Here is a 16,111-nt window from a genome sequence, read left to right on the forward strand (position 1 = left end):
TGCATTTAGTGCCCTTTGTCAACCCAAACTGCTGCCTTTTAACATATCCTGCAGAGGAGCTCTATGCTGAATACTATATGCTGTATCCACGCCAGAAAATCAATAGCAGTAAATTAATGGGGGATGTTTTAAACACACTTGCTCACACACACGCACCGATTTCCTGCAAATAGATAAATACATAGAGGTATATATTAATAAAAAATGAAAAGCCTTTCACACAGATATTCATTACAACCAGAGAAGGAGACATCTCCTTAATTAAAAATTAATGAGAGAGAGAGGGAAAAAAAAAAAAAAGACCAAATGCAAAGCCATGCAGGGAAGAGAGGCTGCAGGGATGAACTCCCTTCCTGAGCCGTGTCCCCAGGCTGGAGGGCGGAGGGAGGCTGGGGTTGAGATAGAAGGTATGAGGACCCCAGCCAGGAGAGGCAGTGAATTCAGATCATGTCTATCTGCCCACAGAGCCGTACCCAGAGGGACGCGGTCTGAGGGGGAGGAGGAAGGGGCGGGTGAGCTTTGTCAGATTGGAGGAGCTCGGGGCTCCTTCTCCTTTACATCTGACAGGACCCCACAGGCACTGTTGAGAAGTGGCTTTCATGGCAAAAGAATGTGCCAGGATGCTTCCAATTAAAAGCTTTGAAGTGCCCCCAGCCCCCACAATGTTGTGCTGCCAGCCCAGGTCCCCTGCCCTCCCTGCTGATGCTCTCTAGTGGGCTAAAACCACAGCCCTGCATGAACGGCATGAAATTCAGCCTGAGCACAACCTGCACGGCCCTGGCAGGGTGCTCTCACTCACCCCACACATGTGAGGGTCGGGCTGGCCCTCTTCCCCAGCCCCCAAGTGCTGGGCAGCAGCAGCAAGTGGGGTAGGAGGGTGCAATGCACCACAGGAGAGCTGAGCCCAGCTCTGAGTGCCTTGCCCGAGGGCACAGGTTGCACTAAAACTTGGATAAATACTTGGTTTCAAGAGCATCTCAGCAGAAGGCAAAACCATCCCCATGGGCACACGCTGAGCAGGGCCTAAGCATGGATTTGCCTCGTGAGGTGGCACAGCATAGGTTTGGCACTGGCACTGCTGGGATGCCTCTGCTTGGCTTCCCACAGCCCCACAGCCTGCATGAGGTGATGGCTGGCACTCCCTTGGTCCCAGGACAGCACAGCCAAATATCCCCACCAGCCCGTGGATGGCAGGGCTCTTACTGTCATGTCTGATCAACTTAGTCGGGGGGTATCTTCTTTCTTGTCATAAGGAATCAAAACAGTGTCCCTGGTTGATTCCCTCTCCCTGGTGAAAGCTTCCTGCTGGTGAACAGGAGAGAGAAGGATGCAGCAAAGGCTCCTTTCCCCCATGATACATAGAGTGGGTAGATTTATGGAGGGAAGAGCTTCTTCTCAGGAGGCTGTAAAAAGGACAAAAGCCTTGGGTTTGTGCACAGCCTCCCCACGGTGTGGCAGAGGCACCTGATAAAGGATGTGGGGCAGGCACTCTTCTCTCTGAGGTAGATGTCAGGGCAGGTCTATAGGGTGAGGGGAGATACTGAAGAGGAGGGCAGGAGGCTTTGTAACAAGAAAATAATCAAAGGAGGAGTTCAAACTGCCATCTGCTACTGGTAGGAAGCCTCTGATAATGTTGCCTTCATTTCTGGAAACGTGGAGGAACGCTGGCATTAGTCAACACTGTAGGCTGTCAGAGATGGTGGACACCTCGTGTTCAAGTTATCATACTAAATTGTCTTTTCTCATCTTGGCCAAGAGATCCAGTAGAAAAAATGGATGTGAGTACTTATCTTGGGTTCTATGCACAGATACGTTGTTGTCAGAATTGAAAGCTTCTCTTGGAGAATTTGGTTCCCAGGCTTTCAATTTCTGGGTTTCCCTCTCTTCAGTCATTCTATTCCCTACAATGGACTTTCAGTCAGCACTTTCAGATCTTTGTAGTACTTCAAAGAAGAGTGTTATTGGGAAGTTCCTCCTCTATTGGGATTTATTTTCCCCTATCTTGTGCCCTACTGTGAGCCCCTGCTCCATGGTGGGACTCAAGCAGACAGGTGGTGTCAGTTCACAATTACTGCAGATCATGCTTCTGAATTTTTCCCAAATCTTCCTCTAGATGATTCTCTCTTAGACTTTGGGATTGCCCAAGTATGTCTCTGGGCCATTGAAAAGTCTCTGCCCTTCAAGAAAAATGTTTTTTCTCAGCCCTTCAGCTGTATAGGCACAAAACACACACGAACACTGAACAATTGAGATCTGCAAGCTCATGCCCCACATGGATGCTGCACCTCTTACAACTTCGAAATGGCTGCGGATATTCCAGCCTAATTCCTTCTTGGCACTGAATGTTTTAAAACCACTTTTTATTATGAGTGATGCCTTGTCTAATTCTTTCATTAGCTCCTGTAGATCTCCTACAGGATCTCAAAAAGTGAGGGACGATGCCTTATCAGGGTCTTATGAAGCAAGCAAACGAAATGTATTTCGTATCTGTAGGTTATTGGTTTTGTCATGTTGTCATTATTATTAAGAAACAGATAGGTCTGGGAGGCTTTTGTACTGAGAAGGCAGGAGAGAAGAGTCCAGGGCAGGCAGGCATGAGTGATGTACATGGGGTTAGACATCCCTGTAGATCTGACTGGTGTGAAGGCAAGTAATTGAATGGATGTTGGTGGAGAAAATAATTCCTGCCTAGAGACCCTTCCCAAGGAGAATTAATGAGCTGATCTGTTCCCTTTCCAGCTTGTTATATCTGAACAGTGCATGAGAGCTAAGTGCAGATCCAGTGTTTGCAAAAAATGAAGAGCTGACAGCAAAGTGAGGCAGGGCACAGGCAGTGGACAAGCTTCTGCCAGATGATTCTGGCGCTGCGTCGCTTCCTCTCACTGCCTTCTCCCACTGCCATTTGTTCCTGGTGCACCTCTTTCCTTTCACATGCATTTTATATGTAGGTTTTTTCCCTGTTTTCCCTCTTACCTTTCATGATTTTATTTCTTTCAGCCATTGTTTCTTGTCAGTATCCCTAGTTTCCTCTCAGAATTGCCTGCCGTCCTACTTCTAAGGATCCACAAATCTACAAAGGGTCTTTTCCTTTCATCCTTGCTGACCTAATCCAGGGCCTTATCTGAAAATTCAGTGGGTGTAGAAGTAGATTAAATCAGGGTCTCCATATCTTCACAGTTCAGGACCAGGAGCATCCTAGCCCAGCCCAGTGAGATGCAGCAGGAGGAAATGACCCGGCACAGAGCTGATTGTTGCTGGCATTGCATCTGACAGAGAAAAAAGGATTCAGAGCTGGACAGGCCTTGGGTGAAAGAGAAGACAAAGAATTTTAAAAAGTGGGGTGGCAGATGGTGAGGAAGAATTACTCAGGATCCCAGAGCTGGGTGGGTTTGGTTCTCCTCTCAGTTTAAGTTCACACCTGACTGAAGTCACAGAGAAGGCAGGGATGTGAGGGGTTGAGACCTGCAAGCTCAGCTCCTTTGTAAGATTTGACAAGGAAATGCTGTTCCTCACTGGTGAGTTGCTAGAACACACTTCTAAATTGCTTTTAAATTATGAATCTTCCTGCTGACAGAGAAAGAGGAATGGGTTAATACTGTCCTGAAATGCACCAGAAATTGCCTTGCTGAAAAGAGTGAGAGTGAAATGCAGTGGGAGGGACATGGAGGTTCAGTGTGGCAGCAATAATGTATAAAGAAATTACACAGAGATAGAACAAATGTCTCTTTGCCAGGGAGACCAGGAGCTATTCCTATCTAATGTTTCCCTTTTAACCCATCCCTTTCCCCATGCAGCCCTCTGAGCCCCTGTCTCACTTGCTTGCGGTTTGGTACGATCTAAGCAAGAGTTTTGGAGGAGGAGAACCACTGAGGTTTGACAGCAGAATCTCCATATTTATTTAATTTAAAAGCAGTAGCGAGGCGGTTGCCGGGGGGAGCAGGGAACATTTCAGGCTCTCAGATGGCTCTGCCCCCTGCCCCTGTTTTAAGAGCGGATTCCCAATCAAGCATACCCAGTTTATCCCAGGGGGAGCCCTCGCTGCTCCATTCTGCGCTGCTTCTCCCTTCCATATCGCACTCGTTGTCAGGGGATGTGCTGCTGCCTTCCTTTCACGGGCACGAAACCTCCCCCCTTGCAGGGGGCTCTCAAGGAGAGAAGGGGGCTGCTGCCGGAGGAATGGCTTACAGCAGGGTTCCTGCTTCATGTCCTCCCTGCTCAGCCCCCAATCCAGGGCAGCAGCCACCCAGTTAGGCAGCCACTGCTTAGGCATATGCAGAACGCAGTGCAAATACAATACACCTGAAAGTTATTTTTCCCTTGCCTATATAACCCCAGCTTTTTCCTCACCCTCCATCTTTGACTCATTCTATCCATCTCCATTTTAATTTGTTCTCATTTCCCTCCCCTGTTTTTCCTCTTTATTTTTCCCTTTCATCTTTATGTCTCTTCTGTGCTTTCTCTCAAAAGCATCTTCTCCTTCATTATTTCTCCCTGTTTGTCTCCAAGTTCTCTGAGGCCCATCCCCCTTGCTCTGTTATCTTATCTTATCTTATCCTATCCTCTGTTATATTATCTTGTCCTTGCTCCTCTCCATCTCCTTTGCTCCTGCTGTCACATTTCTCTTTCCTCTTTCCTCTTCTCCCTACCATCATTTCCCCCTGTCTTTACCCCATCTTACATATAGTGATTCCCTCCAGCTAAAGGACCCCATTCTTTTGGAGCTGTGCTGCCTATGTGCTCTAAATAAACACTCTTCCAGCCTCTTTCTGGCTGTCCCCCTCCTTTCTCCAGCCAGTGCCCCCTCCTCAAAGCAGTGTATGACACCAGTTGCTGTCACTGTCTCCTCTTACTAGCAGCCCAGCTACCTCTGAGGGGGGTGAGAGCTGAGCCCCTCCCTCTGCTCCCCTCATTGCTCACTGCCTGTGGTCAAGCCAGCCTCCCTCCACTTTGCTGCCTCCAACCTCCCATGGCCGGAGGGCTCACTGGCAGCTCAGCTGATGAGCTGGCTCATCTGCGTGCAGCCAGCAACTGGGCTGGAAGGAGCTCATGGCAGCCCTAAATGCCCTCCCTGGCAACCCTCAGACATGGATCAGGCCAGGATCCAAATGGAAAATAAGGGTCTCTCAAGCCATAACCCTGGGGCAGTTGTTGTGCACTACAGTGAAGGATCTCTGGTTGTCAGGGAGAAGAGTCTCAGTGAGCAGTCGTCCTTTTTGAACTGTTTTCAGGGGAATGATTTTCTCTGAGATTCTCAGGAATACCTAAGGTGGGGAGGTGAATGGGGCTGGGGGCTGGTTGTCTGGATGAACCTCAGTGAGGAGGGGCAGAGGGTGTCACTGGCTGGTGAGAAAAGGGGGCCTGTGCATCATACAGGGCTCTACGTGAACCGTGGTGACTCACTGGGTGCCAGAAACGGGGACACTGCTGTTAATGGTCTATTGCAGCGCAGGGCTGCAGACAGAAAACCCACCACCAGCAAGTCCCCAAGCATAAGGAGTGAAGCAAAGGGGACAGCAGAGAGTGCAGAAGCAAGGCCTATCCAAGGGGGGGGTATTGCAAAATCAGAATAGGGTTCATAAAAGGGGGACAGGGACAAGGAAGGGTAGGAAGGTTGTGTATGAAGGCTAGGCATGTTTGCCTGGAAAAGGAGGTGAACGAGAGGGAAAGTGATTGGATTGTGTTGAATAATGAATGGACTAGAGAAGGTGGATCAGTAGCTCTTGATTTCCCCATTTTGTAACACACAGACAAGAGGACCTGACATGAGTCACAGGAGACCCAGTTAAAGCTTTCTCATTTGATGCATATCAGGGCTGTGGAGCTCACTGCCACTGGAGCTCTCATGGCCAAGATTTTAACAACATTTAGCAAGCAAGTGGGCATTTACGACAGAGTTCACGAAAATTAAGCATCCACCTAATGGATGTGAACAGCATTTTGGGTGTTTTGTAATTCAGCAATTAAGCCAGTCGCCATAAAAACTAGGATAACATTTCACAAGGGCAGTCTATCCCCTATCTGACTGCCATGTGGTTCTTGCCTCTTCCCTGAAACATTTGTCAGGGATTAAACAGAGCTCAGATTTACTTAGTCTGGCATTTCTTTTGTTTCTAGATGCTATGCTGTGCAGTTGCAACGTAAGATGCAAACTAGGCCTGTATTTCTGCTGGTGTCAATGACTGCCCTAATTTGACAAATTAACAGGGAGTTTAGGTATTTCTATCATATTTTGCTAGGAAGGATCTGGGATAGAGAGCAATTAAGAGCATATGGAATTAAGTGGAGTCCTTTTTCTTCACACCCCAGGGTATAAAGTAAGTAGCTGGCAATGAAGGTGCTATATATGTGCAAAGAATTATTATTGTTGAAGTCCCTGCTTCCCAGAAAGCAATAGGCTTTAGGTCTCTTTGATGCTATCACAAGTAAATTAGAAACAAGGGTGTCTCTTTCCTCTTGCATCTGTGGAAATGATTACTGCACTGGCCCCCGATGACGTACAGTACTGTAGTGTTTCTGTGCACAAGAGATGGAGGCCCAGTTCTCCCCTCGTTGCTCTGATGTAACCTCGGTGACTCGGATGGAGCCACGCTGCTTACGCTGCCTGTGTAGGCAAGGGGAGCGCCAGGCTGAGGAGGGGCTGTGCGTGCTTTCAGCATCCATGCCCCCAAGGTCACCGCGTGTCCCCGCTCCGCCAGTGACGTACCCAACAAACCGGGGGCTAAATTCCCTTCAAGTGTGAGTGGGTGCAGCAGCCCCAAAGGTAATGAGATTCTGCATTTATTTATGCCAGCTGTTCGCCAAGTCCAGCAGTTCCTTTTTTCACTATTCCCATTTTCATCATCTTTCACCCTTATTAGGAAAATTCGACTTGGCTGCTCTTCCTGTGGGGCAAAAATTCTCATACAGATTCCTCACCTTGGATGGGTGAGTGTGTGAAATGGCAGAGGTGACCATGAACTTGCTGGCATTCACGTTTCTCTTCCTTCTGCTTTTCTATCTTTATCTGAATCTCTCTTTTTTATTGACACCTTTCTGTCTCACAGACCCGTTTATTCTCCTTGTGTTACAGAAAGCTCTCCCATAAAATTCCAAACTACTTAATCAGAGTTTTCATACCAAGCCCTGCAGGACAGGTGAAATCCACTTCTGTTTCTGTGGCACAGGCGACTAAAGTATTTATACTAGCTTCCTGTCAAATTTATAACTCCCCAGAGAAGCATATGGACTTTATGCTGCACTTCCTATTCCCCCAGAGCATATACTCCTATCTTCTAGCTGTGAAAAACAGAAATGAGGATGGTATACAAAAACTTGAGAATGCAATGTCATCCTATTCATGGGTAGGGATTTTTCTGATGTGTGTTTTTGCTAGAAGGAAACACCTATAAATTTCTGATTTAGCTTGTTGTATAAAGAATACATTCTGTCAAATAAAGAATAACACTATCCACCTCCGTTCCTTGGATTTTCTATCCCTTTCTGATTTTTCTCTTCCTATTTCTCAGTTTTCATTCTCCTTCTGAACATGATTTTTTTTTTTTAGTGTTGGTTTTATTTTTCTCCTCCCACTCCTTCATAACAACATTTCATTCTTAAATTTGCTATCACTCAGGGAACTTCTCTCTTTCTTCAGGTCTTGTTTATATCACCAGTGTAGCTGCAGTGAGATGGATCATGCTTGAACACTGAATATTTCCCAGGTTTATGGTTGTGTTCATATAGTATCACAGATCACTGTGAATCAAACAACTTTTCATCCAACCCTATTTGCTGACTTCTGCAACCTCACTGTGACCTGTCCATTGAAAACAGTAAATTTCTGAGAACCTGTTCCTAGAGCTTTATCTCCTCCTGAGGATGTTGCATAATATTTTTCTTAGTTCAATTTTTTTTCACCCTTGGTTTTCATTTTTATTCATTCTCTTCACCATTCTTCTTCAGAATTCGCTGTTTCTTCATCTCTTCCATTTTGTCCACATCATCTCTCACGTGTGGATTTTTCTCCCACAGTCCTAACCCTTGATGATGTTTCCCCTCTTCCCTTTACATTTCTAGCCCATAGTCCTCCTGAGTAGGAACTAGTCCCCTTGATCCCATCCCATCCAGCCTCTATGGAGAGGCAGTGGAAAAGGACTCACAGCTAAGTCTGTTCAAATGTGCATCTGTGCACACGTGCACACATGCATCTCCTTTCAGATATGATTGGTATGAAAGACTGGTGGTTGAGCTGAAGTGGTTTGATTTTGACTTTTGCCTTTCAGGCAGCCAGGAGGAGCCATTCCCAAATGTAGATGCCCCCCATAATTGCCTTCAGAGTACAGGGTCCCAAGGGACCGACCATCAGGAATTTCTGTTGCTTTGTTTTAGATTCAAGCATTGTCCTTTTCCTTAGGCTGAGGGTCATGGGTTTTTGAAGGGCAATGGCAGAACCGTGAAAGAAGGCATTTTTCTCTAGCTCATTTCTGAGTGAGGAGTGAATGAACTGTGATAAATATTTTTCTGTATATAACTAGAGCTGTCTCAAAGAAGTGGCAGAGGAAACAGATGGCAGAGGCCCTTTATAGGCAGCTGCTGTTGTCTCTTAAGGTGTCACCATCGCAAGAAAAGTGGTTGTAATTGGGGAGTTTCAAGATCTGAAAGGACTGAAAGGGCTTGAGCAGAAAAGAATGTCATCCTGCCTGAAGGCAGTGGGGAGGAGGACAGAAATCAAATATTCAGAGACAAAAAGTACAGGGAATAGGTTGGAGCCGCTATGAAGTCCTACTGAATTTCACAACCACGGGATGGATGGTTTCCCTGCGTTTGGGAATTCCTAACTGGCCACAGACCGTAGGAACATTTTAAGCAGGGTGAAAAGCTGATTTAGTTTATTCTGGGGACAGCAAGAGGGGCCAGTGTCCAGTGGAAACAATTGAGTGAGAGACTGAGATCCCCACTGCCCTGTGGAAATGCAGTTGGGCAGGAGTGAGGAAAGGTCCAGGAATAGCTATCTCCAGGCTTCTTTCTCCTCCAATTGCTTCCCAGCACTACTGCAGTGCATGCTTTTGGTATGGGGGATGCTACAGTTTGGTGTAGAAGCTTCTGTCCCAGATATTCCTCAAAATGCCTGCCTGGAGCCCTATGATCTCAGTGTATGAAGCACAGAGAGAAATTGTAAGTTGACCTGTGAAATAACAGAAGTGAAGACATGTAGCTGCTCCCTAAAAAATAACCAGGCTTTGGTTCCTTCATATCTTCCAGGCTTGGGGGGGATTGCACAATGGGCTAGACCTCTAAGTCTTCCAAACATGGAGTTGTTTTAATCTTTTCTGCTTCCCATGTGTCTCCAAAAGTAGGAGCCAGGTGTTTCTTTCAAGGAAGAGAAAATACACAGAGAAAGTTCAATAGGAGAATTTGGGAGGAAGCCTGGGAGGATGATAGGGTCTCTCATGGAGTGCAAGGGTTTGGGGCAACAGAGCAGCTGTGAACAGGCTTGCTGCTGGAGATAATTGGAGCTCAACATTGCACAGTGTCCTTTAGTTGAGGATTCCATTGGAACTGTACTCAATAGCCTCAAAGGGAACAACTGCCAAGAGCAGAGCAGAGCAGTGCAGCTGCTTTGCTGTTGGGAAAGGGAGCAAAAGAGAAAATAATATGTCTACCCTGCTGAGTGAACTGCAATGCAAACAGCAGCACAGCACAGGAAAATGCATGGGACTGACAATTTTTCTAAATTTTGGGTGAGCACCTAATCATTGCACAACTCTTTCTCAGTCATTGTTCTGTTCTTCCCCTCTTCATCCATCACTTTGTCCATCTGTTCACAGGAAAGCATAACTCAGAAAGGACAAGAATGACTTTCCAGGAATTAATTCCAGGGGCTGTCTAAGATCACAGGAGAAAGGTGTTTTTCTGTGTGCTGCATCATTACAGCTTGGCCCACATTTACAGGAACAGTGAGGGGGAAAGCATTCAGAGCAAAGCAAGACTGTGTGAAAGAGCATTGTGACAATATAAAGACATGAGGACCAGGGAGGACTTTTATTCTTCTGCAGAAACTGAAGGGATGGGTTGTTTCTGGGAATAAACCAACTCAGCTGTGGAGGAAAGCGTCTCTGCGTGCTGGAAATGGAGGGACATTTGGGGCTGGAAGGGTCTGTGACAGCTGGAAAGCACAGGTGGCCAGAAGGAAACATTAGGCAAGAGAGGATCCGGGACTTGGCCACAGCATGACAAGGGAAGGTGGTAATAGGAATGCAGTGTGCATGCTGGAAGGAGATAATTGAGATACATGGTCTGAAAGAGGAAGATGAGTCAGAAGAAATCCTGGGACTCGGAGGTAGAGATGTTTGTATTGCTGAGAGAAGCAGGAGTATCAGCTAGAGCTGATGGATGGAGAGACAGACCTCCTCATCCATCTTCTCTCAATTGTGGAATGGGATGGATTTTCACCTGCTGATGCCAACATCTACCACCACTAACAGCACTCTCTCCCACTCCTTCCTGCCCCAGTCCGTGGGAGAAAGAAGGGTTCTGACATGGGAAGACCGGGCAGGATCAATCATATAGACCAACCAGTCTTGGACCTCCAGCAATTTGGAAAGTGTGACCAGTGGTTTTGACTCCATACAGTAAAGTTTGAAAAAGGAAAGAAGAAACAAACTAGCTGGAGCATGACATTTTAGACTTGATTTGGTGATGCCAAGAAAGACAGGCACGGCCACCTCATATATTGAGGCTCTGTGCTGGTCTCATACTGGAAGCACATGAATTTGTCCTCCTCCTTGAGTCTTTGAGTACAGTTTTCATGGCAAAGAACCCATGTCTTGGCTAGATTATCTTTGGTAAAGCACAGGAACTAACACTTAATGCTCTTCTCTGGCTGCTGTTCTTTGGTGGAGATTTTCTGAGAATTTTACCTTTTCTTGCCATTGTGCCATTGCAGCTGCACAAAAAATGTTTCCCATAGGGTGGAAACACCTTTATGCTAGACACTGTGCACACACAAAACTGTTGTCCCTACATCCAAGAAGTGACACTCTTAAGATGACAAATGACATGTGAAAGGCAGCAAAGCAGAAGACAGCAAAAGTGTACAACTTGTTTCTGTGCTGCTGCTTTTGACATCACTAAGAGGGTATTACACCTAGAACTGACTTCATCTCCTTCTCCAGAACGCAGAGCCGTCCCCGCCTGCCCAACACCAGGCAGTGCCAGGAGGACATTCCCAAATAACTCTAAGCAAGCTAGCTTAGGTATTTCAAGTTCTAATGGCCACTCAAGCATGGTGCCCTGCACAGGCAAATGAGCTGTGCATCTGAGAGCTGTCAGGATGCAGTGCTTACTCAGGTGTGCAGATTCCAAAACCCATGCAAGGTCACATTCCATTGTGCCATGGGAACTTGTAGTAAGAGCCCCTCTCAGTTCTCAGTCCAAATCTAATTCCCATGTCCCCAAAGAGGCATACCTAAGTGACTGGAGGGGTTTTCCCCCATGCTTGGTAACCACAGGTGGTCTGAAATAAATGAATGATTCTATCTCATTCTGTCCCTATGGGAGGTGCATTGTGTTATTTGGGGTTCTGAAATGGAGCTTGGCCCAGATGTGTGTGCAAGGGCTTGAGAAATTGGGAGCCAGAAGATGCCATCACAGCTGGATTTCTCCTTTGCAGTTTTAGCAGGCAGGGCTGAAGGACACAGAGACTAATCTCCATGTGACCTGCAGATCCTGTCCTTTCACATGAGGGCTGAAGCTTGCTGAAGAGGCAATGCTGGAATGCTTTTGCCCATGTGGTGTCTGCCCTGGGGATACATGGCCACTTCTGTCTCCAGGGTTGTCACTTACCAGAGAAAAAATCATTGGATTCATGACAAAACTGCAGGATTTACCAGCAAAGAAATAGTTTGTTCCCAAAATAAATAAAATCTGATCTGGAGGTGGTGATTTACTCAGACACCCAAGAGATCACTTATTTTGAGTATCTTGTTTAATTCTCACTGAGACTGCTAGTTTTGTCAATCTACATCTTAGTTTTCACAGGGAAAAAAAAAAGTATAATGTATTACAGGGCTTCTTCCCATAACAAAAATGAAGGAAAAGACTCAAGGAGAGGAAAGCTCTATGCTCATCACTTCACTGAGCTGCATCACAGCAGGGACAGTGGTCAAACCCACATTCAAATAAATTCCTACGACCTATATGAAGCTCTTCTCTTCCTTGGGATCCACATGAAGAATTAGATCTCTGCAACAGATACAGTCAGTAGCTTTTCCTAAATAATGAACTAATCAGAAAGACTAAAAATAGGCTGCACTGGAACATCAGTTCAGCCATTTGGAATGTAGAGCAAACGGCTCTGAATGTGTTTAATGAAGTGAAAGAGCTTTGTTTTTAATCACTGAGCTATTGATAAATTGTTGATAGGTGATCAAATGTGGACTATGCTTTCAAATGTTGTGACTTTTTGAACCTGCCAAGATCCTCTTGAGCCACTCTTGATCCTTTCACTGCTAATGTAGTAGGACTTCCTGCCCTTTTCAGGACCTAAAATAACTGTAACGTCATCTTTTTTCTTCTGGGTAACAAACATCTAGCCTCTGGGCCAGTGATCAATTTTCAAGACTAAATGTTCATAGTTGTACAAAATCAGACCCTGGGAACTGGGTCGGATATGTGAGAGAAGATGACAAGATGGGAGGCAGATCAGTTCACATCTCTACGTGCTGTTATCAGGATAACACCAGGGCATTAGATTAGGAGGATGGGGAGAGTGAATGAGGGAGAATCTGGTTTTTAATTGTACAGCAGCAAAACGTGAGTGGGGAGTCAGCATAGAGCCTACAAGGCCAGGGAAGATCTCATTTTCCTGCAGAGAAGGAAGTGAGCTGGATCCTCATGGGTGTTAAACCAAAGGAAGTAAAGGAAACTGAGGCTCTAATAGGAAATTTAGGTCTGTTGTAAGGTTTGAGAGAATACTATTGAACTAATTTAGTTTATGACAGACCCGACTGGCTGTCCTAGATAGACTACATCTTCCAGCATGTCTGGGTCATACTTGGTCCAGAATGACAGAGGAAGAGAAAAGAGACTTAAGCAGAGTCCTCATGACCCTTTATTAATGTCATCCAGGATTTCCCCTATATATGGAATGTCTTCAGATGGAATGTGAGCAAAATTATTTGTTGTTTTGTGCTATTAAATGGGCTGAATCAACTGGAATGAATTTGAGGACTGACCCCTATGCACCTGCTCTGGCTGATGTATGCTCATACATCAGTGATCTTAGTAGGCAGCTTGCTGCTTGTGCACCTTGAAGCTATCTTTACTTTCCCTTTCAGTGGAGAAGAACCACAGCGTCTTTCTCACAGTCTGCAGGAAATCTCAAACCACATTTGAGATATAGTTTATACACTACAACAATTTTGTAACGCTGGTTTACTTAGAACACACAGTTCTTAGCATTCCTAGATTAATGTTAATGTGTCCCCCTGCCAAGGTGGGGGTACCTCATCCAACCCATGCTAAGTCAGTATAGCAATTAATTATCTGACTGAATATTTGTGCTCTGCTTATAAACCTATGAATTATACAATTCCATCCTATTTGGAGCCAGGTTTTCCTTTTAACCTCAACCGCAAACCAGCTGTCCATCAATTGTGATGTGCTCATACCTTAGGGTGATGAGAGCAGCAGAAAAGCCTAAATGGGTTGCTAGAAAGTGCTACCAGTAAAACAGAGATGCATTTCATTAGTGTTGGGAGGATTGGCAGCCCTTTAATTGTATGAATCACCCAATGGGTGTGTTCCCAAAGCCAATTGGAGCGTGCCAGTTCAGTAGAGCCACAGTGAGCAACGCTGTGCTGCGTCATTCAGCGTTCTCCGGTGAGTGATTAAATCCATGTCATTTGCCATAAATCAAATGTTGTCACAGGGTCAGTCTTGTGGGTCATGCTAGGTTATCGTGGGGATTTTGCACTGGTTCTATCAGGTGCTGCTGTGTCACACAGGTTTTTTCGAGGTCATGCTGGGTTCTTCAGATACCATCTCTTGAACTCATTGGGAGCCCTGTTGGAGTGCATCAGGGGAATGATGAGAAGGGTTTGCTATGTAGCCTTCTACTGCACTGGGTTAAAGCTACTTCTCACGGCTGAAGTATATCTTCCCTGGAAAATGTGTATTTTTCTCATTTATTAGTTTAAGCAGACACTGTGACATTTGTGATTTTGCCTTATGAAACAACACCTGCCCAAGGCCCAAAACTAATAAGATCTAGTCTTGAGGCAGTGGTTTCCTTTTTTCAGACAGAAAGCATCATGGTATTTCAGTTCATTCTGTTGCTGCCTGACTCCATGGAGTCAGATCATGCCCTTTGCTAACATTGCTGCACATTGGTGGTTTAAATTCCTGTTATCAGGAACTCCCACATAGCCAAGAAATGCATAAGCTTTCCCTCAGTGAAGGGATGTGGCTAAAGGACGAACAGTACAAGACATCACGTTCCAGGAGTCCCCTGCTACAGTGGTCCCTTGTTTTCAGATAGGATTTGGTTCAGGTATATGTTACAACAGCCTTGAGGTACTCCAGCTTGTATCAGAGACTAAGCCAATCTCTTCTGGTCTGGTGATCAGAAAAGCACAAATGCAGCACAAAGTCACCTTTAACCCCCACACAAACCATGCTGCTTTAGACACCGCTGAGAAAGCTGGAAATCCACAGCTTCCCTCCAGAAGTCACTTTGAATGGCATGAGTTTAAAATGTTGACATTTTTATGCATAGAGAGACTATTTTAGCATTTTTTAAAGGACCATTATGGCCTCCTGTGAGGTCTGTGTGGTTATTTGAGAAGTAACTGATGCTTACTTTTGCAGAAAAGCAATGTAAGAATAGTCACGATAACATTTTTAAAGTCTTCAAAATAAATTTATTTTCCATGACACACATGGCCCCTCTAGAACAGAGAGATCATGGTATGAAAGTTTTACTGGTGCCAATCAAGGTGACATTCCAAACCTACTAGTGCCATCACTGGTCAGGTAAACAAAGGCCAACAGATAAATTACCAAATGCAAGGTCTCAATTTGCAGCAGCAAAACCAATGCTGCTGGGTGAGGTTTCAGCTCATGCTTTCTGTGCATGCAATTGCTGTCCTCTGCTCAAAGCAATGGAAGCCATTCTGGTAGTGTGTGGTTTTTCACCCCTTGAAGCTTTCCATCACCCAGTGTCTCTGGAGCACAAGAAAATGCTCCCATGCCCATTCTACTTGTGGAAAATTTCAGACATGGGAAGATTAAGTGGTAAGCCAAGTATACACAAAGACTGCAGTAGAGCTGAACTCACTTTTCACCAAGCCACAAGTCCCTATTAGATCACTCCACCTTCCTTCCAAAGTGCTCTGTACCTGGCCCCTACTGCCTATCACACCATGGAAGGATATTGACTGTTTTCCAAGGGTGAAGTACACAGATGTTCTCTCGAGCTCCAGGGAAACGTCATGGATAGCAATCAGTAACATATTAGAGCCAATTCAAACTCTACAGTACTTCTTTCAAACTCCCAGATATTTTGAACATAGGAGGTCTCTGCTGGAGCCACATCAGATCTCACTGGTCTTCTATTAGAGTCAGTGAGTGAGCCAGGAAAAAAGTAATTCCCTCTGAAACTGAAATCAAGCTCATATTTTCCTCAGCAGAGATAATTAAGTCATTCCTTATTATCTTTTTTTCCTCTGCAAACCAATGCTTGATTGATACTCAGAAGTTGTTAGAACCAAAGGGGAGAGAGAACATTGCTGCAGTTGCAGGCTTACCTGGCACTTAAAAAAGGTTTTATTTTAAAAAACAAACAATTTCTACAATGCTTTGAGTGAAAAGAAAGCAGCAAGGGAGAAAAAGAAAAATAAAATCCATGCTGTTTACGTCTTGGGCAGTGTCAGGAAAATAAGTCATGAAGTTGACGTACTGGGTCCAATCCATGGCTACTAAAAGTGAGCATGAACTACTAATTCTTACGTTCAGCAATGATGCGTGTGAGGCTAAGAGGCAGATTATTTCATTTAGCCTTTGTGATGGAAGAAGAATCTGACACTCAATTCCTGCGTAGGTCCGTGACAGATGGTGTTTAACAGCAACAACA

General features: G+C 45.4%; 1 protein-coding gene across 1 annotated transcript in view; it reads left to right on the top strand.

The window, feature by feature from the left end:
* The window catches only part of CACNG2 (calcium voltage-gated channel auxiliary subunit gamma 2), a 51,868-nt gene that overhangs the window by 2,088 nt on the left and 33,669 nt on the right, over positions 1-16,111 (top strand). The gene's annotated exons all lie outside the window — the stretch shown is intronic.

Source organism: Fringilla coelebs, assembly GCF_963513975.1.
Source record: "Fringilla coelebs genome assembly, chromosome: 5".
Classification (NCBI taxonomy): domain Eukaryota; kingdom Metazoa; phylum Chordata; class Aves; order Passeriformes; family Fringillidae; genus Fringilla; species Fringilla coelebs.